The 27,362-nt window shown below is 37.9% G+C and overlaps 1 protein-coding gene across 1 annotated transcript in view; it reads right to left on the bottom strand.

Moving 5' to 3' along the window:
- Nucleotides 1-27,148, bottom strand: part of sulf2b (sulfatase 2b) — an 88,297-nt gene extending 61,149 nt beyond the window's left edge. The window contains exon 1 of the mRNA XM_087781251.1: nt 27,131-27,148. The gene's annotated coding sequence lies outside the window, so the exon portion shown is untranslated. The remainder of the gene's footprint in view (nt 1-27,130) is intronic.
- Nucleotides 27,149-27,362: the final 214 nt, after the last annotated feature.

The raw sequence follows: 27,362 nt of genomic DNA, 5'->3' as shown, positions 1-27,362 counted from the left end.
TGGGTGTTTAAAAGGGGGGTGACCCCAGGACATACGCGGAACAAGCTAGAAAAGTAATTCAACTGTTGTTCTGAATCCCCTTAATAAAGCCCCAGATTATCCAGTAAGTGTTTGGTAATAAATATCATGATGATGATTAATGACCGCTTAATTCACAACACAACAAACATAACAGGATCACTTTCAAATTAAACAAGTGATTTTATAATTTAAGTGTTAAAAGGGAGGGTGAAGATAAAGAGGGACGAAACAGAGCAGAGAGAGGTGGTGAAAAGTAGGTGGAGGGCAGACTCAAATTGAGCTGCTGGCACGACTCCCAGCTGCTCATGTGTGTCCATGTAACTGGTGGCCTCAGTTTAGTAGAGAGAGAGAGGGGGGGAGAGAGAGGGGGAGAAAGAGAGGTGAGAAGAGTGACTGGTGCAGAGTTACAGCAGGACAAGTAGTCTGCTTATGCTCTTCCCATTAAACACTGTGTAAACACAAACACAACCATCACCACCTCACACACAAACAAACCCTCATTTGAAGATATTCAACTCTACTATAAATCTTGCAGGTCTCGCACCGTATATTTAGTAGTTCAGCAGTATATAAATATTATTGAACACACTTTAATGAAGGTCAAACACACATTGGCCACTAAAAGAAACTACTCGAGTCAGCATAAAACAGTATTTTACAAGTTAAGTCTGATTCAAGTGACAATTTATTTGGAGCAAACTTAGAAAACGTACTGATTTACGATAATGATTGAATCAATCATTCAATATATCTATATCATTCAATGTATCATTGTAGCTGATCATGTGGCGTGTGAAGATTTTATCACCGGTTTTTGTTACCATCCAAAATACAGTACTATCTTTGTGTGGGGAAAAATGATTATTGTGCCCGCGAGGTACCATCCAGTATAAGGAAATCTATCAACGGTAGTTCTATCCCTGGTGCTTCAGCTTTTTTCTGTTGAGTAAGAAAACACCGTTTGTACATTAATCCTGTTTACTGCAGGGTGTTGATTTTCTCTTTAGGCTCCCTAAAGGCAGGAGCGCTGTCAATACCATCGAGTCACAAGACAAATGGACCAGCATGTTTGGCTCCGACAACACTGCAGAGACACCGAGAGGAAAATTCATGAGAATCAGAAATCATATCCAACTATTTTAGATGATTTAATAGTCAATATATCTTTTAATTTGGTTACAGCAGTCTTCTTTACTTCTGGGTTAAGCAATTCAATAGGTATATTCTGAGGTTTTGAGGAGAGCAACTGGCAGATGTGGTGTCATGTGGTGAGATCATCTCTGAACCGGCCTTGGAACTTACGGATCACTCAGTCTGTTCTGGCTGCCGGGAAGAAAGTCGTAAAGACTTCAAAAAAAATCTCATTGGCCTGACAATAGATAAGTGGTTGAAGATGATGGCAGCTTGCAGGCAAGAATGGGGGGAGAAAACCAGATAACAATCCCACGAGAAAATGATGAACCTAAAGGCTTTGATGAAGGCGCAAGGATTCAAATCAAAGCCTCGCTTGGTTTTTTGACTCATTTTCAGTAGTTTACAGGTTTAAATTTTGAGTAAACTTCAATAAAACAAGCATGTTGACGTGCCAGGAGTCACAGTCTAATGTTATTTCAGAGAAAATACCATCTTTTTTCAGAAAGTAATAATCAATTGAGAATAATTCATCCATTTCCGGTGCCGCTTAATCCCTTTCATTGGGCAAGAGACCGGGGAAACACTGGACAGGACGCAAGTCTCTTGAAATCATGTTTATCGGTCTCGTGAAGCGGTCTCCTTGGCACAGGTATGCACAGTCCAAGTGCTTTTCCTGGAAGAAGTTATAACACACTGTGTTGGTAGCTACTCTGACTTTAGTTCTGAAGGTCAAGAAGGAAAAGTGCGGGTCAGAGAGTCGCTCAATCTTGCTTTTGCACACAACAGCAGATGGTCCGTTACATTTTGTGAATTGTAAAACAGTCTTGGGATCTTACCAGGCATATTGTCACTTTACCCATCATCCACTGGGACTGAAACCTGCCACCAGCTGTAAATTTTGGTCTGCTTGCGTAACCTCTTTTATTGACACAATTTAAAGATTGTTTATGCTTGCTCTCACACCGCCTGGCAGTTTTACGGTTCTGTTTGTGTTTGTCTTTTCATTACGTTTTATTTGATGCTGTGCATTTTTTTACAAGCTGCAACGTGCACTTATTCATAAAGTCTCTGTAAAGGTCAGTGACGGTTCTTACTTTTAATGCTTTGACCCAACAGTGAACTAAACTCAAATTAATCATATTTTTATAGAAACAAACTTCATATTTTTTAAGGGCGAATATAAATATTCATATCATACTATTCATGTCAACTTGATGCATTTGGATTTTTGACTTCTTCTTACAAATATGACCGTCCTCATCTGCCAAAACTCGCAGAGATTCCAAACAAAAACTCCTTCCATAAACAAGCAATTTCGGTCATAGAAACACAAAAACAAACTCTTAATTGAAATCAGAGGATTTCCCCCCCAAAACTCCCTGGAAACGAATAAATAAAACATCTGAAAGGAAGGATGAACAAACATCGTCGGGCCGTGTGTGTAAGCAACAAACTTGATTCACGTTGCCTGAGCTTGCGTGAGAACGGTGACTCACACATTTGATAGTTGTGCTGCTCCGGCTGGAAAACTGTTGTTAGCGAAACATGGTGGTGCTGCTGTTATCACAGCACGATGTTAAGAAAAATGTGTGCAATTGTGTGTTTCCCCCACGTGTGTGCGGACCGGGGTGATGAATGAACGGGCGACCGGCCTGGCAGGGTAATTCATTTTTCAACCTGAACAACACTTACTGTCTCGACAGTATTAATAAATGGCGGCAGTACTCTCACACACACACCTATACATCAGAGTGCATGATCTCGTAGTTTTGTGGAGAATTATGTTATTAGACACCCAGGAGTTTGAAATGGCGTCACCCCTGCAATTGAAATAAAACGTTTCACATGGTTACAGGAAGGTCTGGACTCTTACGAGTAGCGTCAAGACAGCGAGGCGTTCCCGGTCTGCATAGGTCAGCGCGAGAGGTCAAACAAGGGGAAAAAAACAGTGACATCAGCATGATTAATGTACTTGGAAATCTGAGGTGACCCGCGTGATGAACACGGTGAGCTACCAGCTAGTCTTCCCTGTGGATGTCAGGGATGTGTCACGTCTCATCACGAGCCAGCCACAGCATGATGCGTCATTGTGATCTAAATCAATCCAGAAAACAAATTGGTGTCGTGTCGGCAAGTATTCACAATTATCCTTGAGGGGAAAAACGACTCGTAACCATCAGCGTTTCTTCAATATTGACACCTCTTTTTGTTGTAAATTACAAATAAGAAGCTTAGGAATTTTACTTACTAATTAATCTAAACGACAATTTAAAAGAAAGATTCTTCCTCTAAAAAAACTAATATAAATGAATAGTGAATTCTGTCACAAATATTTAAATAAGAAAAAGCTTTGTTTACAACTGAGGAACAAATTCTTCCTGAGAGAAATTTTGCAGACTGAAGTCCCAACTGTCCTATTTAAATATAAGCTCGATGCAATGACCCCCACTAGCTCCATTTTAAAGGGGCGCTGGAAGTGAAATGAGCAGTTAAAGTAACCGTGACTGATCCTCTACTTCTACAGGGAGCCAAAGGGGAATCCTTTTTTGTGTGCCTCCAGGATGCCATCCAAGGTGTCATCGTCATAACAGTTATATTGTATAGTATTTTTTAATCAAATTGCCTAGTAGAAGCACATAGATTGTGAAAAAGGATCGGACCAAGAACAGAACCTTGTGGGACACCACAGCAAACCTCCGCCAACGAGAGGTGATTGACGTGTAGAGAATTATCTCAGTTTGATTTTCTAGTCTCTGTAGATGAATCACTTTTATCTCATAAGCTACTCATTTGAGCCTTTATCGACACGCAACCTCAAATGCAAAAGTTGGTTGGATTACCTTTGAAAAAAAATAAAAATTCAGCTGCTCCTGCCAGATCATAATGTTCCGACAGTTTTTGTACCAACACGTTCTCCCACACACACACACACACACACACACACACACACACACACATACACATACACACAAATACCCCCACATCCTCTGAGCTTGTTTCTATTCAACAAACTGCAAATTAGACTGACCCTTCTCTGCAACCCCCTGAACCCGCACGTATAGAAAAGTACACTGTATGTGAGGCGCACACACACCCGACACACAGCAGCAGACACAATCCTCATATGCTCTATGCCCTCTCCCTCTATCCGTCTTGGCTCGCTCGCTCGCTCTCCTTTTCACTCTGACTGCGGTCTTTAGAAGCCCAGTCAAGCCCCAGCACACGAACAGCCACCGGTCAGGACCACACAAACATACCAATCCGACAGACATGGGAAATGAGGGGGAGAAGGTCATTAGGGGGGGACACAAAGGACACCAAAAAAAAAAAAGGCATGAGAAGAGCTAAATATCAGTTGATGGATGAGGGAATGGACATATTGGGCGTTGATGCGAGTGTGAAGAGCTAAAAGGACGGCGAGTCGAGTGGCTGAATGAAGTGAAGGATGCACAGATGGGAGAAGTGAAGCAATAGTCCAGTTGGGATTTCAGAGAAATGTGTCGTACCAATGTCGGTGTGACATTAATGATGCCATGTGTGCGTCTATGGGATGTGCACAGAGCTCCTGCCACATCTTATCGTCTAATCAGGAAGTCCACCAAACAGAACCGGTGATATTTTAAATGCAAAAAGCAACCATACCTCCGCCAATTACGCAACCTCCATGATTTATATATCGTGTTTGTTCGCAGAGAAAATCCATTCACATCTTTTTTGGTGACAAAAAACACACAAAACACGCAAAAACATAATCTCCCGGTGATGCTCTTTAAGTTCTGAGATTTACGCCTTCAAAGGAGATCCCAAAAACCCACTTAAAGACATTCCAGGAGACTTTAAATTACCCTGAGTCTGATTATTTTTTGCAAAAAGACGAGGAGGGAAATGGAGAAGACTGTTAAGCAAATGAATGCAAAGCAGATGCAGATGCCTTATGGCAACTGGATAAGCAAGATCCCCTTGACACCAGGAATTTGTGTTTGCTATTGGTTACTTGATTGATCTCTAGTGACTACCTTGACCTTGTTTCTGGAGTCAAAGCTGTCCATTTTTGGGGGTCATCAGAAAGCGTCTTTGGGGAACCCCTTTCTAAATATTTTATAAATATGCGTCTCTCTATCACTGATCTTAACATTTGTCTGATTGTAAAGTGTTTATATTTTTGAGACAACAAACGTGTTGATTCAATCGTCTATTAAATGGAACTTGGACCTCAGTTGTACTCATCAGTATGTGTCCGTTTTTATAAAACTCTTTTGATTGAAATATTAATATTAGAAAATGTTCTTAAGTCATGCCCACTGAAGACTCCCCGAAGTCTCCACCCCCAAGCTATAAACAAAGTGGCTGGCTAGCTGGCTGGAGGAGTGAAGCCATTATTACATGATAATGGGCTCCGCTCTCGTAACCTCTCTTTCGCCGAGATTTCAGACGGGGGAGAACTCTATAAAGTAATAAGTTCAAAACATGGTCATAATAACAGACTTAATTCATCTTGGAGAGGAAGACTTGGATATTTGAAACATGTGAGTCATGAGAGTTGGGTTTTCACATTAGTTTCTTTTTTTTTTGGATTCCAAGATATGATTAAAGTTCAATAACTTCCAAGGTTTAACAAAAGTACAATTCAAATTTAATCTTGGGTACCAACACATTGCAGCTAGCAAAGGAGTTAAGTAGCCTTGGATAAAAGTTGACACAAGGATGCATGATGATCCTTCCAATAAACTTTCTAAAGAGCTTGCAGCATCTGAAAGTAACTTAAGAACAAAAGGTGCAATATGACGGACAACCAGCGATGTTACCAAGCAACAGATTCTGGCTGCACTAGTGCTGCAGCTATAACTGGAAAGACTGCGCACTTGTGCTTGCAGGTGGTCAGAACAATTTGGCCTCTGGGGGGGAACGACGGCAATTCGCATAGGGAGGGAGACTGAAAATGGATATATATGTTGGTAGCCATGGCAACAGATCTAATGTCTGACGTGAAACGCATATTACTGGCATGTGCTTTGTCATGAATTCTATAGCTCACTGAGCTTAAAAAAAAAGAATGGGAACTAGGTCCGATTTTGCAGTCAAAATGAAGAACAACTGAGGTGAGATGTTAGAAAAACACAGTCCAGCAGCCCATTTTCATTAGTATTCCTTTGGTGGTTTTCATCATTCCTTTCAACATGTTTAATCTTTTGAATAAAATCCAATGTTATTTTTTTTTAGTCAGGATTAAAAACAGTTTCTTCAGTCTTACTGACTATCATCATGTAACCAATACAAAAGAAGGATATTGGGCCACATTTGGCCCTCTATTATTTTTTATAGTACGCTAATAAAGAGCCATTACGCCACTCAACCTATGAGTCTCATGTTTAACATATAAATATCTTAAAACTTGAATAAATTATTGCTGGAAATAAAGCAGTCTTGTGTAATTCTTCAAAAAGAGGGGCCAAACTCTTTTAGAAGTCTTGGGACAAACTAAATGTATATTTACCTTAAAGGAATTTTGATACTGCGTTTTCATTTTATGAAGGACAATTAATCTTCATTGTTTTTGTATTCTTTTATCTTCAGCTTGACTTACTTCATTGAAAGTCTTTGTATAATTTATGACATCCATAATCTCTATAAGTCACCATATTAATGGACTTTGATTTTCATCCATTTATTACTTCGTCTGCCACCATTCATCATGGAAAGGTTTTCGATGGAAGCATTAATCTTTCCGACACCTCCAGTAAACGTAGCTTGTCAAGATGACACGCGGTGCGAGTGGATGCCAGTTACCAAAAGCTAACGCACACACCTGGGGAGATGATGCGAGATAGAAAAAAAACAACAGTATTTCTCTCCCAAGCGTTGACAAAGAGAACACACGTCATGACAACAACGAGGTAAAAATGAGTGAAGATGAACATTTAATATTCACAATGTGATAAAAAAAACAAACTCATTAGTGCAGAACATGAAGGCTTGCAGTGCATCAGGATTACATCTCTGCCGTCAGCAGAATGTTTTCTCTGTTTTTAATCATTTTCTCCCTCGGGACACTTCATTACACGAAAAAACCAAACTAATTCACCTTAAATTGTTTCGGTAATAACGATTGAATGGTAATTTTAACACTGGCCTTCGGATAATTTTGCACCTGCTTCAGAAATGATTGCATAGCTGTGGCACGTCTTCTTCGTTCAGGCTAAGTAACTTTTATAATACATCTGTTTATCGTCAGCATCCTCGCAAAACATCGAGATCCTCGTGTCTGGTCACATGGATACCAATCTAATTTTCAACAGCACTTCTTTTAGGGGTGGGGTGTGGGCTTACACATCTAATTTCATTTTATCACAGCTTTTTTATGATCTATATCTCAAATAAGTACGTGCAAAATATAATCATTGGAAATTTTCCAAGCTTTTTTTGTGCCGTTAAACTTCCAGCCGCTATAACAGTCATACCGTCCTCCACAGCTCAAGGGATGACGAAACCCTACAAGATCCCAGTGATGACTGAGGACGAGAGGATACAGTCGATGTTGGGACAAAGTATTTTGGCTTTTAGTTCTATACAACTTTTTCGTCTTTTATTGTGAATTTTATATTTTAAAATGTTCTCTTTATCTTAAACTGTTTCGGTACCTTATTTATTTCAAGCACTTATGCATATATATATATATATATATATATATATATATATATATCTTTATCTAGGCACTTTTTAATCCTTACTTTGTCTTGCGCAAAATGCAACGCAATTTCGTTCTATTTTTCACCAAAAGAGTGAAACTAGACGTCACTAAAATTATGTTTTCTATGAAATAGTTCAGAAAATAATGCAAGTGAATGGAAATGTATAAAATAAAATCGCATGGTGAGCTGAATATATCGTATGGAATCATATCCTGAGATTAGTGTATCGCTATAGTCCAAATATAAAAATCACATACATTTTGATTCTCTAATGAAATCTCTAATTTATCACCTGCTCAAATGATATCACTCACGGATGCTCAAACAAGTTAAAACTTGCTTATTATTTCCATTTATGCAGCGTTTCTCCACCTATTTTCTTTGTAATTCATTTAAACTATTTTTACACTCTCCGCCTACTCTGAAACGAGTTAGAAATTATTATTTGCTTCCTGTTTCTACTTTATTTCTAGCAAGTCCCAGCAGAAGACTACCCACATGGAGTCTGGTTCTGCTCACATTTTCTGCCTCTTAAAAGGATGTTTTTCCTCGCTGCTATAACTCATTGTGACTCGCTTAACCCCGTTTTCCTCTTCCCTCAAAGATTTATTAAACTTTATAAAGTTTTGATGATTCCACACTCTAAATAAAAGGACTTGGCAAGGCCAGATGTGGCCTCCAGACCACAAGTTTGACACAAGCTCTAGGAGAGATCAATCATATTCAATATTTTCTTCTCACACTTTAAAAGAACATGGGCTCATGTGGCCGGACGAGCACCATTTCTGAAGGGCTCTTTCTTCTATGATCTTTCACCAATGAATATTCCCCGTGTGATCATCGCCCCGGCTCTTCACGTCGCTCAAGTCTACGACGGGCTTCTCCCTTGTACCTGCCGGGCTCGGCTCATCTCCTGCCAAACCTTTTGACAGCCAATGGTGAGCACAGTTAAGTTCAGTCTACAGCGGCGTCGTGGTCGTAATGAGGAGACTGTCATAAACATAAATATGATCAGACGGTGGATGAAGGAATCCAAACCACACATTTACTGTCCACAATTAACTAAGGATTGTGTCAATTAAAAAAACCCAAATTACCAATTATCCTTCAGTTATTTTTCCTTCATGATATGTGCTATTCATTATGCAAGTTTAACTGGTTTATGCTGCGCACGCACACACACACTCATACACATTCTCTAATTAGCGCTGACTGGCTTGAAGCAGACTTCACATTAAAATTCAGGCCCATCATGTTGCATGTCAACCAAAACTTTTTGCTGAAAAGGTAAAGCAACTCAAGCTGAATTTTACCAGAACTTTTTCAATCACTATTGAAATTAATGGAAATTTAAGCTTTGTCCCACCAGTCATGATTTTATAGAACAACGTATAATGTATAGATTCTTACTGAGAAATGTCAAACATAGAGCAGAGGTTTTCCAACCTCCGGTCCAATTACTGCTACTGGTCTGTGAGGCATTTATTACCGGGCCGCAGAGAAAGAAAAAAACATTTATACAATTCCTGTTCTGTCATTACAGTCTCAAATATTTTCTCTGAAGTAACAATAGTCTGTGACTCTTAGAACTTGTTTAGCTAACATTTATTAAAAAACAAACTATAAACTAATGAAAACTAGAAAATGTGCATTTCCAGAAGAAACTGCCGTTTTAATGCTGAATCTGCGGAATCTATAAAGTGAAATGCTAAAAAGTATTAGTGTTCAAAGTGAAGATGTGTGGAAACAGTTGAAATGATCACATACAGGAGAAAGACTGATGTGAAAACGTTGAAATAAACTGAAAAAGGTTGAGAAGAAAAAAAAGAAGAAAATATAGAATACAAAGGAGAAGAAGAAAATGTAAAAAGAAGTAGAATTTGTAGTAGTGGAAGTCAAATAAGTAGTAGTAGAATTAGAAGTGGGAGTAAAATAAGTAGAAGTAGATGTAGTAGTAGAAAAATTAGTAGTAGAAGTAGTAGTAGAATAAGTGGTAGAAGTAGAAGAACTCATAGAAGTAGAATAAGTAGTAGTAGTAGTAGAAGAATTAGGAGTAAAAGTAGAATTCATAGTAGAAGTACTGGTAGAATTAGTAGTTGAAGAATAAGTATTAGAAGTAGTAGTAAAAGTAGTAGTAGAATTAGTAGTAGTAGTAGAATTCGTAGTAGAATTAGTATAATTCATAATAGAAGTAGTCGTAGTAGAATTCGTAGTAGAATTCGTAGAATTCGTAGTAGAATTCGTAATAGAAGTAGTCGTAGTAGAATTCGTAGAATTCGTAATAGAAGTAGTAGAATTCGTAATAGAAGTAGTAGAATTCGTAATAGAAGTAGTAGAATTCGTAATAGAAGAAGTAGTAGTAGAATTCGTAGTAGAAGTAGAATTCGTAGAATTTGTAATAGAAGTAAAATTCGTAATAGAAGTAGTAGAAGAATTAGTAGAATTCGTAATAGAAGTAGTAGTAAAAGTATCCCTTCAGCATTCACACTGAGAGAAACAAACTCTTGACAAGAACATCTTGTAGAAAAACCAGTCCAGTGCTCTTGCCGAACCTGCATTATAGCACAATGTATTTTTCATGTTCTAAACGTTCCCTTTTTGTCAGACAGGTCGTTTTATATTTGCCGTTTTTATCTGAAGGTTGGTCCAAGACTATTTTGCCGAAACTAAACTAGTCTGCAGTGAAAAACGTCAGCGGCCCCTGATGTAGAGCATTAGACATATGAGAAAACTGTACCCATGAGTATAATTTGTATTTGTTGTTTGCAGAGTTGATATTTAATTCTTATTTAACTCATTCAAGTTGCAGTTGAATGTCTTCCTTTCACTTAATCTTTCGCTTCATATTTACTTCACAATAATGTAGAAGAAGAAACTTCACTTCAAAATAAAATACACTGCTGAATGAGTTTGACACATGGTTTAGTTTAGTAATAGTCGACTCGATGAAAAAAAACGATCAAATGTCTTATTTGCATAAAATAATTATCATCACAAAATGCTCCAAATTGAATTAACCCAAAGACATTTAGCTAAAAGCTCCGACAGTCTTAATTACGTCGATAACATCGTTCCGCGGGAGATTAGAAGGAAATTACAGAATGGACAGAATTTTGTAGAATAAAAAACGATACAATGGGTTCCTAGAGAAGGATTTGTGTCACACAGCTCACGAGAAAAAATTTAACTGAATAATTAGTGGTTAAAAAGGGAAAATAAATGATTTATAAGCTCAAAATGTTAACTGGGGGAAATGATTTAAAGGTTGTTGTATTGTGCTGTATTTTTCCTATATATATTTATTTCAATTCCTCAATAAAACAGACTCAAATAACAGGTTATTGGGAGAACGCTGCCGCATTCCCTCCTCTGACGAGAAGCCGTGTGGGTGGATGTGTGCGTTTGTGTGTCCAGACAGCCTCCTATCAGATCTCTATCAGGTTATTGATGACCGAGAAAGCCCGATCGATACCGAAGGAGGTCACCTCTCTACTCTGCCGCCCGTTGGTGTTCCTCCGTCACCCCAAGCCCTCCACTTTCTCACTCTTTAATTTCCCAATCTATCTCCTCATCCGCAGGAAGTGTCGCCGCCTTATATCGGCTCTCGCTCCCCAAACCGTCTTCTACCGGTTCTCGACGACTTTTTACTGGAATCGCATGATTTCATTTCGGCTCATGTGGAGCCTATTAACATTTTATTATAAGTTACTACACACGCACACAAGCGGACAGACACACACACACACACACACAGTAGCAGGGGAAGACAGTAGTCCACTGTTTGTTTCATATTAAACAGATTCCTCTCTGATTACAGGCCGAAGGTTGGACAATGAAACTCTTCTTCACTGCATCGGCTCAGACACAGTTTATTGCTGCGACTCTAAGCGCGGCTTTCATCCGTCGCAAACCGAGGCTGCAGAAAGACATGAGGCTTTGCTTTTTATTTAATCCGTTTAAATGGGATTTTGAGTCAACAAAATATATGATTAAGGAAGATCTAAGGAATGTCAAGATGTGGCTAATAAAGATCATTCATTTAGTAAGTAAAGTCATGTCCACTGATGTGATACCAAAAGTATAGTTACTTAATTTTTTTAAAAATCAACCATATTTCAATTATTTTCATGAAAACCGTAAATAGCTTTTTCGGGATATTAGAGGAAAGTCGTGTGTTTTAATTGACTTATTATTTAATTGAATTATTGAGCCATTTGGGTTTTTGTTGGATGTGCGCAAAACATACAAGAGTGTCACAAAATAGCATCGACTTAAAACACATTTAACATGTAAACCGCTCACAACCGACCTCCACTCTAGCTTGTCCAGTACTGACCAATTGAGGGAAGGTTTGCAAAACACGTCTATATATATATAGCCCATAATTGTGTATGGAATGCAAAAAGTGCCAAAATTAGGAAATAAAAAAGCGTTTAGAAATAGAGATTGACATGTATTTTAACTATTTTCTTGTCTGCTTGTTACTATTGGATATAAATGCACTTATATGTATGACTAAGGGGGAAATAAATACACATAGCAATGTGTATTTAAAATATGGAAATAAGTCTATGCAAATTATCTTCCTTATTTTCAAAAAGCGTTTCCCCAACAACTGTTCTTTTGTGTGCTTATGGATTTCCTCACCAAATGTCCCCTTTTTGTTTCCCCTCTAATCAATCACACGCTGGGACATGTTCGGATGTTGGTGGATAGAAAATCCCGCTTCCATGGAAGGGCTAACCAATCATTAAGATGGAGTTCTTCAAACATTTTCAACCACTTTTCAGGTAACTTCTACAACATGCTTCGTGTGCGTAATACGTTTTCGGACATCAATATGCAATGAATTGTATTTATACACAATTTTGCTTAAAGAAAGAAATGTTAATTAACCAACTTATTTTTTGCGAATTTGTATATAATAGATAGAATAACTGGGATTATAACATTTCGCAGAATTTGCGATTCACTACCGTAAAGGCTGAAAAATAATAACAATTATAGTTTTGCAAAAGTGCTGCCCGAGGTCTTAAATTTACAAAGGGTTTTTTATGCTTCAAATACTTGTGTTACCACAATCAATAATGGCGCAACCCATAAAACATGGCATGAATATATAACATAACCGGTCTATAACCTTAACGGTTTAATTTGACCCCTCGATCTTAGTAAATAACAGTAAAGGAATCAGTGGTTCAGCCCTCAGCTGAATTGAGCAAGGCGGTCATCGGGGGCTAGAAAATCTTATCAGAGGTCGGGAAAACATGGAGATGATTGAATAATTTCGTCGAGAAACCGGGCGAGTAGCTGCAAGATAAATCGGACAAAGCTCCGAGGCAGGAGCCGGCACGTTCGAGGATAAAGTGTTTCACAAAGTAAAAGGTCATGTGAGAAACTATTCTTTTTTTAATGGTCTCTAAATGTTTGAGTTAAAAAAAATGTAAAAATCAGATTGAATTTCAAACCTGAATACTTGGGTAGTAAGTAAATATCTTTTTTGTTAAAGACGTTCGTCTCTCAAACATGAGTGCGACTCATATTCAAGATAACCACTCAATAAAAGTAGAATAAAAGTCCACATAAAGGCAGCTGAGAATCTAAACTGTGAAAGAAATGCAGTCCAAGTTGAGCCGCACCAGTGTGCTTCTTCAAGTGCTTTTTGTACTGTGAAGGAAACCAGAGCGCTTCAGCAGACTCTACTCTTCCTCTCTCAAACACAATTAAATCCTTCAAACATCCTCGTCCTCCTCGGCCGCGACTCTTCGCCACCCTAGTGGAAGCATCTCTTTGAGGACAGAAACCAGACACAGTCTCCCCTCTCACACGGGCTCGTCTGCCAGCGGCGGGGTCATCCAGTCTCTTTGTCTGAATGAACAGTGAAGCCACAGTGGATTACTCTGCATCTGTTTTAGGTTCTTACCAAAAATAGTCATGTTCCAGACATAATCTGATGGTATTTAATCCCGAGTCACTCTGCTGGGAAATGATGGGAGGAAGAAATTTAGAAATTCATTCGATGATACATTACATACGTTTTTTTTCGTTGTCTACTTCAGTCATTAGTTTATTTAATATTTGCTAAACCTATTTCTCTCCAGAGAAAGTAAAATAACACTCCACACCTCTTCTAATCTACACTTGTTATGCAATATTTGGGTTGTCGGGGTCACGGTGTTAACCGGTTCTGCGCGAAGCCACAAACCCAATTTCCTGTGTAAACAACGTTGGACCCGATACATTTATTGTGTGAGCCGATGAGGGAGGAGAGGAAAAACAGAACCTTCATTTCTCAAACTCGATAGAAACATAACTATCTTTCCTGGGATTGGTTAGAGTTCATCACTGGAGTCATTGGTTATTTTGGAGGTTTCATAAAGGTATGTGTGCAGCATCAATAAGGATTAATTTGCCTTTTATTAACAAGCTCATGCGAGGTCGTTGAGATGATTAAAAAGTATCTTTATGGAAATTATAATTTTGTTTATGACATACAATTTAAAACCCAGCTTTTTGTTTCTTTTTTGTAGCAACCATTTAATAATAAATGCAGTTAAGCTCATTTTCAATGTTTGAAAAAATAAAAGAAAATACATTTCTGATGGATTTTTCAAACCATTTTGGTGCCTCTTGATCAATGTGACTCAGTGGCCTGGTAAAAAAAAAAGTGTTTGTGGTATCCCTTGTGGTGGCTCTGGATCAAGGGGGACTACCTTCCTGGCTTCCTACCTTCCATAAATACATACGTAGTGTTACAGTGACAACACAAGGGATACCAGAAACATGTTCGTTTACAGCCACTGGGTCACCTTGACCCAGAAACACACAAGGGTTTAACATTTTGTAAAATCTTATTAATTTCCCCACTCATTTTTTTTTAATAGGACTAGGTCGATTTTTGTGTAAATTTACTTTATTTTAAACATGATGCTGTAAATCAAATATTTTTTCGTGATGTCAATTTATTTTGTCATCTGCACCTGTATCCTACCATCCCCTCCTTTGAGCCACCTTCGAGTCACTGTCGCACATTAAAGATATTGTCGCACCTCGTTCACTTCACAAAGAAGTCTTTGTGAATTCCATCACTTGATCCGTCACATCTGTTGCGATGGAATAACTTAGCAACATAGTAAGTCACTCAGAACATTGGTGGCATGTTCAATTTCCATCTGGAATTGTGTCCCTTTTTTTCCTTCATTGTTAATAAACTCATTTAAAACTGACCCTTAATCGGTATTATCGCTATTTCAAATGTTAGAAAAATGTAGAATTAAAGCACAAAATTAGTGAAAATGAATTGGTCGATCGTCATTTTAAACAGGATGCAAACATTAAGCAATTTAATCCTGTTAAAATATCACACGAGATCATAAACAGACAGCAAGAATCCAATCATTGTGCGCAGCAGCGAGGGAGGAAGATGTGAGGAAGCGTTGTGTGGGTGATGCCGTTACAAAAAAAAAAAGCGTGAACACCACCTGTCACTTGTGTTGATGCACGGCCAGTTGTATAAGCAGGATACAGCCTGTTGACTCCTGACCCCCGAACACGACGAGGTCATCCCGCGGGAGGATTTTAAACCAGCGGCAGCTACATACATCAGGGATTATAGATTATCCATCTGCCGGCGACGCTGCTGACCCGTTCCTGGAGAGCAAACAACAGCGACGTGTCCCCGATGACCTCGGAGAAGGGAAACTAGTTGGAAATGGCCACGACGTGACAGGAGTTCGGTTAAATGTGCGGAGATATATCGAGGGGAAAAAAAACTGGATCCTTTCTTTAAATTGCTTCCACTGTGCTCCATCACGGTTTCAAATGACATGAATATTAAAATGGAAAGTTTCTACAATTCTGCTGACAGAGGCTTTTGCAAACTCTTTCTTGGAGCAGAACTTTCAGGAACTTGTTTTTCTTTTTTAATGGTTAACAATACAAATAACTTTCAGTTTCGTTAAGATATATTTTTGTAAATTAGGGGTTATTAATAGTTTCAAAATAAAGGTTGAGCACATTAAAATCAACAATTCAGATTATTATATTATTCTCTCAGTTGTTCATTCCAGCAAAAATCATCAAATAATGTAAATTCAAGTCCCTAAATTGCATTAACCATCAAAATAAACTACAATTATGCAAAACAAATAAAAATGATCAATTTTTCGCAAGATAGGTCAAGACTTGCTTCCAAAAGAAGATGACACTTGGTGAAAAACAAGCTTAGAAGCTTACATACATAAGCAGTCAAAAATGTTCTAATAATATTTACAAATAAAGCTATAAAAAAGTGCTCAGAATTATAATAATTTGCAATTCAAACTTTTTAGACAATCAGCAAATAAATCTCAATGGAAGCAGGAAGAAAGTTTAAAACTAGTAAAAGTACAGTGCGATTATTCAAAAGTTGTCTGTGTAATTGTAAGGTGAATTCATAGATCATTTATCAAATGTATATTTAGTAGCAGAAGTAAGCCCTGAATTATTTAGTATATGCTTGTATTCATTTGTAAAGCAAAAGTCTGACCTTTCAAACAATTGAAAAAGGATATGACCTTTCATCTGAGGCTCACTGCATGTGTGTGTGTCTTTGTGTGTGTGTGTTTTTGGGTGTGTGAGTAGGGCTTTGGGAAATAGTCAAGATGATGACGCGGTTTAAACAGTAGATCGACTCGGATACACAGGTTTAGACTCGCTTGATCAGGCAAAAATCTCCCCAGAGAACAACGTAAAATACGAATAATGCAAACATGCGAGACCATGATGTAAACTCCCAAAAAGATCAGGGTGAATAACAATCTTATCAGTATGTAAAAAGTAAGTAAGAAAGTAAATGGTACCTTCCAATGCTCTTTCGTTCACCTGGGCTTTGAACACTGAGGTAATGGAATTGAGCTCGAATGACATTTTGAGTACATTCCTTTCGAGATGATCCATTTTGATTGATTGCCCACGTCAGCCACCGATCCAAAAACGTTTCAGAGTCATAATAGATGTCTAATCTTTCTATTTGGGCTTGGATTCTGCCAGTCATGACAGTGAAAAATATCTAATCCCCCTAAGATTATTTACTTCCCCAGACCTTTTGTTGCACAAGAAAAGAGTTGAAGAGCAAACCCCGTCAAGGAACGACTCTCACTGAAAACCAATCCAACTTGCTGTCAAGTATTGGAACGTCACACTGGTTTGGAGTGGATCGCGAGTGCATTAGTCACCACATTGAGATGCAGCATGTACAAATTAGTCAAATGAAAGTCGAATCCAATCACGAGAGGAATACATTTACCAAGAGGATGAACATTTATTGCATTTTCTTTAACTGAAATTGGTTTATCAGGATACAAATCAGATTTAAAACTGCTTCTTAAAATTTAGTAAGAGCTCCAATTGATGCGGTGCCAAATGGAAGGGATCTCAAACCCCAGTTCTGGGGGCCGTTAATCTATTGATTATTACTGTCTGAGGGGGGTTTCCTTCAAAAATGAATTTGGTAAACTGGTGAAGGGCGATTGCTTTTTTAAAATTTGTTAACCGCTAGACCATTATTAAGCAACTTGAGCTTAGTTTATAGTTTATCAGAATCCATTTGTCATTTTGAATGTTATTAGGGGTGAGTCTTGTTTATACAACAGGTCCCTTGAAGGTGGAGACTTCCCGGATTAATGACTAGAGGCGATAAACTTTGATGCTTGGCTAATGACAGCATAGTGGGCGTGGCTATGGTGAACAAGATTTAATCTCCAGAAAAAAAAAAAGTTTTCAGAGGGCAGGGCTAAAACACATGTTCTAATGTAAATATTTCAATGAAGAGAGTTTTGTACAGACAGACACATACTGATGAGTACAATTGAGGTCTTACATCCATTTAAGACAAACTTAAATCAACACATTAGTTAAGGTGTTTTCTCTTTAAATAAAAAGTTGGAATTTACTGCAGCCAGTGGAAAAGCAGGAGTGACACAGCACTGAGAAAAAAGTACTTTCTTCAAAGACTAAACAAACTTAATGGGGAAGCTTGTGTGGTACCCGACAGTCTCATGGTTCTGGTCATTAGATGTTGAGAGTCGAGGGTTCACTGATCAGACACTAACAACTTAATGACCAACATATGGCCAGCAGAGGAGGAGAAATGACAGAGGCCAGATGGAGGGAGATAGCGCAAGTATCAAACACTCCAGTGTGTTTGCTAAAACTAGATGAGAAATAGTCGTTTTATTCTGCTGGTATCGGCTGACATTGAAACAAAATACAGCTTGGTAAAAGTTTTGGCTGAGGATGCATTACTGTCCCACAAAGATGTGAGATTTGCACAAGACACGCATGGAATGTTCCTGAATTTATTGAATGGGTCTCAACTGTGCGGACTTTTAAGAATAGATTAAGTCTGATTCACAGTGTATATTGTTTATATGAATTACAGTTCACATGTTGATGGCGAAACGTTAACAGGTCTCTGCATGAAGTGTGCAGCAGCCTTTCTTTATGTCCTGAATAAATATTATAAAGCATTTATATGGGTCATTTTAAGAAAACCATAACAACATTATGGAGGACAAAGAGCCCAAATGTTGAAAAAAGAAAAAGTAATGCACTGGGACCAATTATAGGATGAAATATGAGGAGATATAAATGTGTGTCTCAATGTGTGTCTATGCGAGAGCGAGAGATAGAAAACAGTGAAGGTGGTTAAGTCCTGGTTCACTGACACTCCCTGAGGCACAAATTTGTATCTGCTGACTCATAGCAAACTAACAGACACCCTGCCCAGTTAATGCCATGTGTGTCTGAATGTGTGGGTTTTATTGTGTGTCCTCCCTCGAGCTTCATGCGGCGCATAAATATAAAAGCCAGATAGGGCATCACTATTCAGAAAACAAATTGTGCCATGAAAAATTCATACGTCAACTTTTTAATCCAATGTCTTTGTACTTTATTTTATTATTATGGTCAAATAACTTGACATCACAAGCCACTAGAAACAGAAAATTTGCATTTATTGGTTTAATGGATATAGTACTGTAACTATACACAGGTGACTTTGGTTAATTTTGATTTGATGACTTTCATTTATAAAAAAGAGTCGGTACATTTGGCCCTTTTCCAAGATAACATCTGGTAGCTGGTAAGCTTTATTGTAAGTTTTTTGTTTAACAACATGGTAACTACCATGACACTAATAGCAGATTCAAATAATAAATGTAACATCTGAATTACTATGTATAAAGTCACGCTTATTCCGTTTTATTATCCAGGTGTTTTAGCTGGTGTGAGCAGCCTAGTGGTCTTTCCCCTCTATGCCTCTATACAGACTTGCCTACTGAAACCCTTTTGACAATTACCTGTCCAAAATCACTTTACTCCTCGCTCCCTCTCAGTGAACTCATCGCAGCAGATGCGTGTGTTTATGAGTCATTTTGCATGCAATTCATTGGAAATCTCTTGCTTCCCGATTCCAGAAAACACGACGACTGATCACAGCTTACGCAACTCTCGACACAGATGAAGGTGAGTCTGGTGTGTGTGAGTGTGTCTTTAATAAGAAACACATGTTTTGTTGTGCAAGGGTGGACATTTTAGCTGCTGGCCACAGTCTTCAAACATTTGGGGCTCTATAGGTGCCTGGAAAAATGAAGACAGACTGTCTTGGGTCAACTTGAAAGTGAATTTAATGATCTCTCCTTAATTAGAAAATGAAGTTCACCTCATCTCCTTTGCTCTTCATATCCCCTGCTGTAGTCAGGCTGCTCTAAATGTGAACATAACCTTGCCAAAGATTACAAAAAAAAAAGAAAACTAAATTCAATTGTGTCCCATTTGCAACATCTGTTGAAAAGGCCGTCGTCTACTTCCTGTCTACTCAGCATTCTGCGGGTCCAACTCCATCTTTGAGCGGGTGAGCTCCATTTGTTCAATAATAAATGAAGGTCTTTTTCTTCTACAGCATCAACCTGAAGAGGTTGGATCGGAACAAGCACAGCAGGGATAGTTTTTCCCCCTCTCTCCCCCCCCTAAGAGTCGGCGGTAATGGTTCCCACTGGGAACAGCCTTATCAATATCCCAGTGGATGCAGCGGAGATGAGGGAAAAAGGATCAAAGGTTGAACAATTAAAGACGCAGCATGTGAACCCGGACCTAAGTGGGGTCTTTGGGGAGAATGTAACTCACTCCACTTATCTCCTTGTATCGCTGTGTTTGTGCACAGTTTGATAGGAACTTGAAAAGTTTCTTAAATCTGCTCCATTTCACATGCATCATGCGTGACTAGGCATGAAGTGATAACACGGAATGACAGATTTTTGGGGGAATTTCTTGCTCCTGTTCAGGAATTGCTGCACAAAGTAAAGAATAAGTGAGGAACATAAAACGTTTTTTTTTTTTAGTTTTTATCACAAGGTGTTGAGGAGGGAGTAGAGAGAGAGTGTTCCACCTAAGATCACAGGGACTATAGATTAAAAAGACTTGTCAATTATTCAGATATTTCATCACATGGAGTGTGGCAAGAAAATGTGACCGTATCACGTGTGACGGTCTTCAATGGAGTGGATGAAAAAAGATGAACCAAAAGCCCTTTTATCCCTAAAAGCCTTTATTTTCAAAATATTTCAAACCTTTTTCCATTAATGGTTTGCTTCATAACTCTCATATAGATCGTAACAAGATCGACAAACCTTTAAATCTAGTGAAACAGTTATATTTTTCTCAGGTATGAAGCTAAGAATAATGTCCCTTTTCTTAAAATAGACAGATTGAATTTCTCTGTGCGATTTCTCTATGGAAATCAATAAAGTATATTGATTGATTAGGATAGAAAACTGTTTTGAAATTAAGAAACCACATATTTTCAAACTAAATTAATGCATTTTACAAAAATGTCAAAATGTTGTTCACTTTTTAATGTAGTATTTATTGTCGGAAATTGAGGAAAAATACAATTTAGTTGTTATCGAAGATTGGATTTCTGGTCTTAATGTTTTTCCAAGTTTTACTCTTGGCTTCTTTTCTGCAAGAGATTGTGAAACTTACAGCACGATTACATATTTACGTAGAAACCTTTGGAATGGGATTCTTTTAAGTGTTTTCAGTGACTGTGTGAGCTTTAACTGTGTGTCAGAGCACTTCAAACCGTTCAGCTTCAAAGAACTCCATTAGAAGTCGGCTTCAAATATTAATATCTGCATCCAGCCAGCTCGCGCTTTAATCAATACTTCTACTGCTGCACTTTCACTGTCACATATCAAAACATTCTTTCGATACAGACGGAAGAGGAGACCCACGAGCACCTGCGCTTGTCTGGGCGTCAGATTTCCATTTGATTATGTATATTTTCTGGACCATTATTTCCCTGCAGACAAAAAAGAGGTGACTGTGATGTGGCGATTATAATCATCAGGGGTTTCAGATTCTCAAGTTTGTTTATACCGAGCCACTTTGCGATTCTTTACCAACGACAACTTCTTGTTTTGTTCGGTTTGATTATCTGCCTGGCGTGTGAGCCAACACAATGGAAATCATGTCACTCAAACCACTCCTGGTTGTTTTTACTTGATTCAAAGTTCAATAATACTAGTCAAGAAATTGAATGGATTGTTAAAGTTGTTTGTTTTACAACACAAAAAAATATAACAACGGCTACAAGATCAATATGTAACAATTTTACTGGATTTTTATTTAATATTTCACTTAAATTAATTTTTAAAAAACTATCCATAGAAGGGGAAGGTACGGATTCCCATTTGTACCAATTGGTGTCTGAAGTTTTATTCATAACTAATGTGCCTTGCAACAGTCGCCAGATTGTATCCCTTTTTGTCACGCGTTTGTTCTTCACTCAGGTTTACCTTTTGGACTATAATATGGACACTCCCAACACTTCTTCACTCAACTCAAATCCACGTGTAGACTTCTGTATTGTGAAATGTGGAACCGCTCTAATCTAGCCATCACACTTCTATTCAAGAGTTTATCAGCAACTTGCCAATCTTTATGAGTTGTACACACAATGGAAAAGGGAAATTGGGGCATCGCCACACCTTGGATCCCAGCCATTATAAATAGGAGTTGTAGAGTAAAAAAACACACCATGGTTTGTTTGAGAGACAGGATAAGGATGGTGATTCCAAGCATCCGCCCACCTCTTTGGTTGTGTTGCTAGGTTGGGCAGAAAAATTCCGTTTTATTTTTTTTCTAAAAAGAAATTCAAGAGAACTCAGACATTAAAAATAAAAAGGTTAGTGCAGGTCAGGACAAGCACACACTTTAGAGTAACCAGGTATTAAGTCTATATACAAGAATGTGATCTAATCGGAGGATCTGTGGATTAATCCAGAAGGCCTGTGTGAAGACACGCTCGCGATAAAAACAAGATGAATGGCCCTTTTAAAATTCTGCAGATGTCCGGTTTGCGGGCAAAATTACCCAGAAATTCAGTGGATGGTGATGAAAACGCACAAGCATTCACTACCTCTTCATGCCGAATAGTCCAGACATTTCGCAACCAAATACAAGAATCCTTAACACAATCTCTTACCTAGTTTATGTTAGATTACATTCATTATTTTACAGAACTCAACAACAACCTACGGGAACATTAAAGCAGGCAAAATATGAAACCGCTCACCCACCAAGTTATGAATCACGACCTAAACAACGCCCGCAAACGACCGTCAACGACAAGAACCATAAAAACCAAACACCAATATACTCAGACTTAGTGGTGTGTGACACACGTATAATTCAACCAATTGACTTCCCCACATTCTCATGTCCATTAGCTTCTCTCACAGAGCTCGCATGGTGAAATAAATTAACGCCGTGACTCACGGGTTGACGAAACGGAGTCTCTGTAATTAACGTGGCGAGGACAAAGTCTTCCCTCCCGAAGCCGTGACTTGTGCACATATCGGCATTGTTTGATGTCACTCTGTGGGTGAGGAAGAGTTCTCAAATGGTGATTTCATGAATCGTAATGAGCTCTGCAATCTTGCTTCTTTCTGGAGGTGGATCTGTATAAGTAGAGAAGGTCTGTGGGCGTCATCCCATTTAGGCTGTCTTATTAAAAATCGCCAAATTGTTTGAGAAAAAGTACCTTTTTTCGTTCTCTGCTCGGCTCAGAGTTCATTAAGCAGGTAAGTTGTGATAATGAATTAAAGTTATTCAAATAGCAAGTAAGTAAAGTAAATAACATATTGCATGAACCTTTCAAAACAAACAATCTAAATAAAAAAGTGAACAACTTTACACATATGTCCAGGTTCACTAGTGACATGTCACCAGAGATCGACAGTAACATTTCAGGCGAGATTTATACTAAATTACTTATGAATGTTGAAGTAAAAATTGAAATATTAACAAAATAATGAGACTTTAGATAAGGCGACGCAAAATGTGACGTTAAACTCTAACAAACTTCTCTTCAAATGTTTGTTTTCCGTCACAAACACAGCAGTGATCTTGTGATACGCGAGGCCAACGGAGCCGAAACACTTTTGTTGCCGTATGCCCCCGGAACGTCTGCTCCAATTACTTTAATGGCGTTTGACAGCAGAAGACATGTTGTCTTACTTTAATAAGCTAATGGTCAGCAGGGAGTGGGATTTCTGACCAGAAGCATATACTGCTAGTGCTTATGAATATGTCACATAGCAATGCCTCAAGTCTACACTAATGCTAATCCCCGACGGCGGGTTCGGGACGGAACATTCTTCTGCTTCTACGTAAACAAACACTAATGCTTCTGTCACCACTTTGAATTAAAGGACTACCAGGTAGTTATGTTCTGTTGGTCAAAAATTATCAATAATTATTTTTCTTATAGCGTGGATTAATCGTCAGCTGGTGTAAAATTCAACAAGGATTCAAACTAGCAGCCTTATCAATCCCATCAGAAAAACCTTTTAATTGAATTTTTTATTTCCTCAGAGGACTTAAAGACTTCTTCAGACATCAGACTGAAGGGAGTTCTCAGACTATCTTAAGCCACAGTAACGATTTTCCTTCATCTCTGGGATTATTGTTGTGGTCTCCTCCCAGATGGACATGCGTGAACAGCTTCTCAGAAGATCTACTCGTGACATGCTTAACACCTCTGCAAGTTGTTTTGTAGGAGGATTGCCTCCGTTTTCTGCTAGTGGGGCGTTTCAGCGAATTAAAATCCAATTTTAATGTCAAAGTTAATGCTCAGAAATGAAGGTAGGGGAGAAAAATCTATATATAGAGCTAATTTACCAATGTGTACCAGAGACATCTTACTTTCTATCCAAATTCTAAATAACATTTAAGCATTATTGCCTTAGATAAGAAGTTTTTTAAGTATATTATCTACATCACGTGCGCCAAACATCAGGAACAGAAGCCAAACTTAAATAATTAAGTAATTTTATGTCTCGCTCAAGAGTTTAAAATCCATATTCTAGGTTTAAAATTGACTTCAACACTCATTTGAAGCAAGAACAAAACAATATTACCGACCGAACATCTCCCATTGAATCTGTCTGGTTCGATAGAATATGGCACATCCAAGTGTCAGTTGAGTATATAATTCTGACAAACAAAAAGGTTTGTTAAATTCCTGAACAAAGCTTATCATGAGGCAAGACATTCTGGATAGATGTTGTATGTTTGAAAAAATAATCACGTCCTTTGCAACACCAGTAGAGCCCCTGGATCATGAACAACATGCGTGTAAATGTTCAAATAAAGCTGCTGCCACAGTGACCCACGAGTCTCACTAGATCCATGAACGGGGACATCGACTCACAGAATGATACGATCAACTGTTGATAACTTAATTGACGCGCACATTAAAGTTCAATTAAGTCCACATCGAACGCTGACAGACGGCTTCTTTACGCGCGAGAGGCTCTCTGGAGAGAAAAATCAATATTTTTTTTCAAATCTGTCTGAGGCCAGAATGACAAGCTCCAGTTTGACCCACAAAGCACGTGACTTTGTTGACACACTGCAGATGGACAAAATCAATGTGGACAACAAGTCTGTAGACGGCCTGGATTTTCAGTCAATCTGATGTAGGCGGTTGTAATTGGCTCACATTTCACCGCAGACAAATGTGGAAGATTCATTTTTTAAAAGGAACCATCAGCTTCGAAACCAATAATAAAAAAGTGGATTTTCTGTGTGAAAAGGATGATGAATATAAAGAAATGAGAATTTTTTTAAATTCATAATTAGAGTAATAAATAAAATGATTAGAACAATAAAAATTAAGAACCAAAAATGTGTGTTGATGATGCGTAAACATAAATATACTGACAATTAAATAAAGTTTTTATAAATAATGTTGATAGAAATCAATAGCTCTTAAAATAAACATTTTAATGACTAAATTAATCATTTTATTATCAATTTAGTTAAAACCAAATAAAAATTAAAAACTCTTAAATTAAGGGGTACTGTGTGTGCGCACATCTTTTATTTTTTTATTTTAATACAAAGCCCACTTTGTATTAATGATCCTAAAATAGACGTCCAGTAATCATAGAAACCAGATGACATTTTTGTGTTCGATTTTCTAATCCTCCGGGATCCTCTGAATATCACATGACGTTTTTAAAAAGGTTGTCCAAACAAGACATTTCTGAGAATCACTTCATCACAAACGTTTTTTACGAGTTCATTTTTTAAAGTTCTCTTGACTGCTGTTGCCCAACACTGGGCTCTTTCTCTGGAAACAACAAGTAAAAGATGGTTCTCTCCAGATCGCTTCACACGAAAGTCACCCTCACTGGACAAGCGATTCAGTTTCGACGCCATAACGTCAAGTTATTTGAGGACAAGAATGATGAGGACACATTTTTTGGAAAATACACTACAGGGTAAAAAAAAAAAAGGCAAGACGGATGAAGAATCATTACATTAGAGACAGACGGAGATATTTAGGGTACTCAATTATTCAGTGCTATGTCTAGTGAAAAGAACTTCAGTCATTTTCTAGACACTTGAGGATACAGTTGGAATACTTCTTCATATATTGAGGGCAGCTACTGCAGTTTTTCAGGACAATCCATCCCAGATGTGCTTCAGTATATAAAGTAGGTAAATGTGCACGAGTCTCCCTCCTGAGACGTGGGATAGAGGACCAGAACCTGTTCAAAGCCGTATGGAAGTCATTCACTAAACTCCTCCCACGCCCAGGTTTCCCCTCCAATACTACAATAATACATTGATTAATACTTTCATATCTTGCGTAACAAAGCTGGAATGAATCATTTATCTAGACACAATTACCGACTCATTCATATTTTAATCTTTGAAGTACTTTGGCTCATATTTTATCAATGATATTCTTCATTTAAGTCGACATACACGACTTCTGATAATACGGGAATAATAGAAATTCGATAATCTGTCTAGGAAAAGAAATTAAAGCCAAAAGAAACCATGAGAAGATAGTTTAAGGATTTATATTTGCTCGATATATATGACCTTGCAGTAAAAAAAGAGTGCTGTAAAAATGGGAATTTCCCCAAATCATTTCACGCAATAACAAACAAAGGTAGAGCTCTAGGTTTGTCGAAAACGTATAAAGTTTAGTTTCATTATTGTCTACAGCAGTTTGTACTCGTCTTAAAAACCAAATACAGGTCTATGTCCCTTTTCATGTAGAGCAACCAAGAAAAGTTGGATTTTAAACCAAGAGAAATTACATTTAAATGATAAACTTGAAATAGTTTTATGTTACACTATCATTGAACACCAGTAGTAACACTGCTCCAAAATTAAAGTATGAACAACAGTGGTCCATCTTTATATCGCAGTTCACCTTCTGCAGAATTGTTTTTGCACAAAGTACTTTATATTTAAATATATTGAAGCAAGCAGAGGTCAGAATGCTTAAGTCTTGATTCACAATGTTACAATCACATCATTTAATTGAACAGCACCTTAAATTCTGTTTCCAAGTCCAAAATGATGGCCAGCTGTGATTAGTTGGCTGGGCGGCAAAGCATTATAGGAGCTCCTCGGTCACCTTTACTCAGAGGGTTGTTTTGTGGAATGGCACCTCATGTTTACATTAATATTTCTTAAATATATGTGGTATTTGAATCAAGTGAAAATTGAAATTGATTTAGTTTAACGCGGAGTGTGTTTGAACATAAACGCCGCAATAAATAAGGGACGACTTTATTTATCTTAATAACCATTGTCCAAACAAATGTACATTCAGTTGTACTATGTATTACAATTTAAGAAAACAAGGCAGGCGTGAGGGTCTTGTTATTTTTTTACATGACTGCTATTAAAGCAAATAATATAGATTCAAAACTTACGATGTTAAGTCTTCCTCTGCTTTTTGGTTGCGTCAGTCACGTTGAAACTTCTTGACCACATCGACACGCATCTGAAAGAGAAATTGCGACAATTACTATCACTTAGTGACAGAAATATTGGCGTGAAATTAAGTAACAACCCTTAAACACCACAAACACAAGCTAATGGGTCACGGGTACTTTATTAGGTTAGCTTTAAGTCAAGCTGAAAACAACTCACAAATCGGGCGGC

Source organism: Callionymus lyra, chromosome 19 (assembly GCF_982586985.1).
Source record: "Callionymus lyra chromosome 19, fCalLyr1.hap1.1, whole genome shotgun sequence".
In the NCBI taxonomy this organism is placed as follows: Eukaryota; Metazoa; Chordata; class Actinopteri; order Syngnathiformes; family Callionymidae; genus Callionymus; species Callionymus lyra.
Note: the sequence above shows the minus strand (reverse complement) of the source record. Positions and strands in the feature narration are given on the sequence as shown.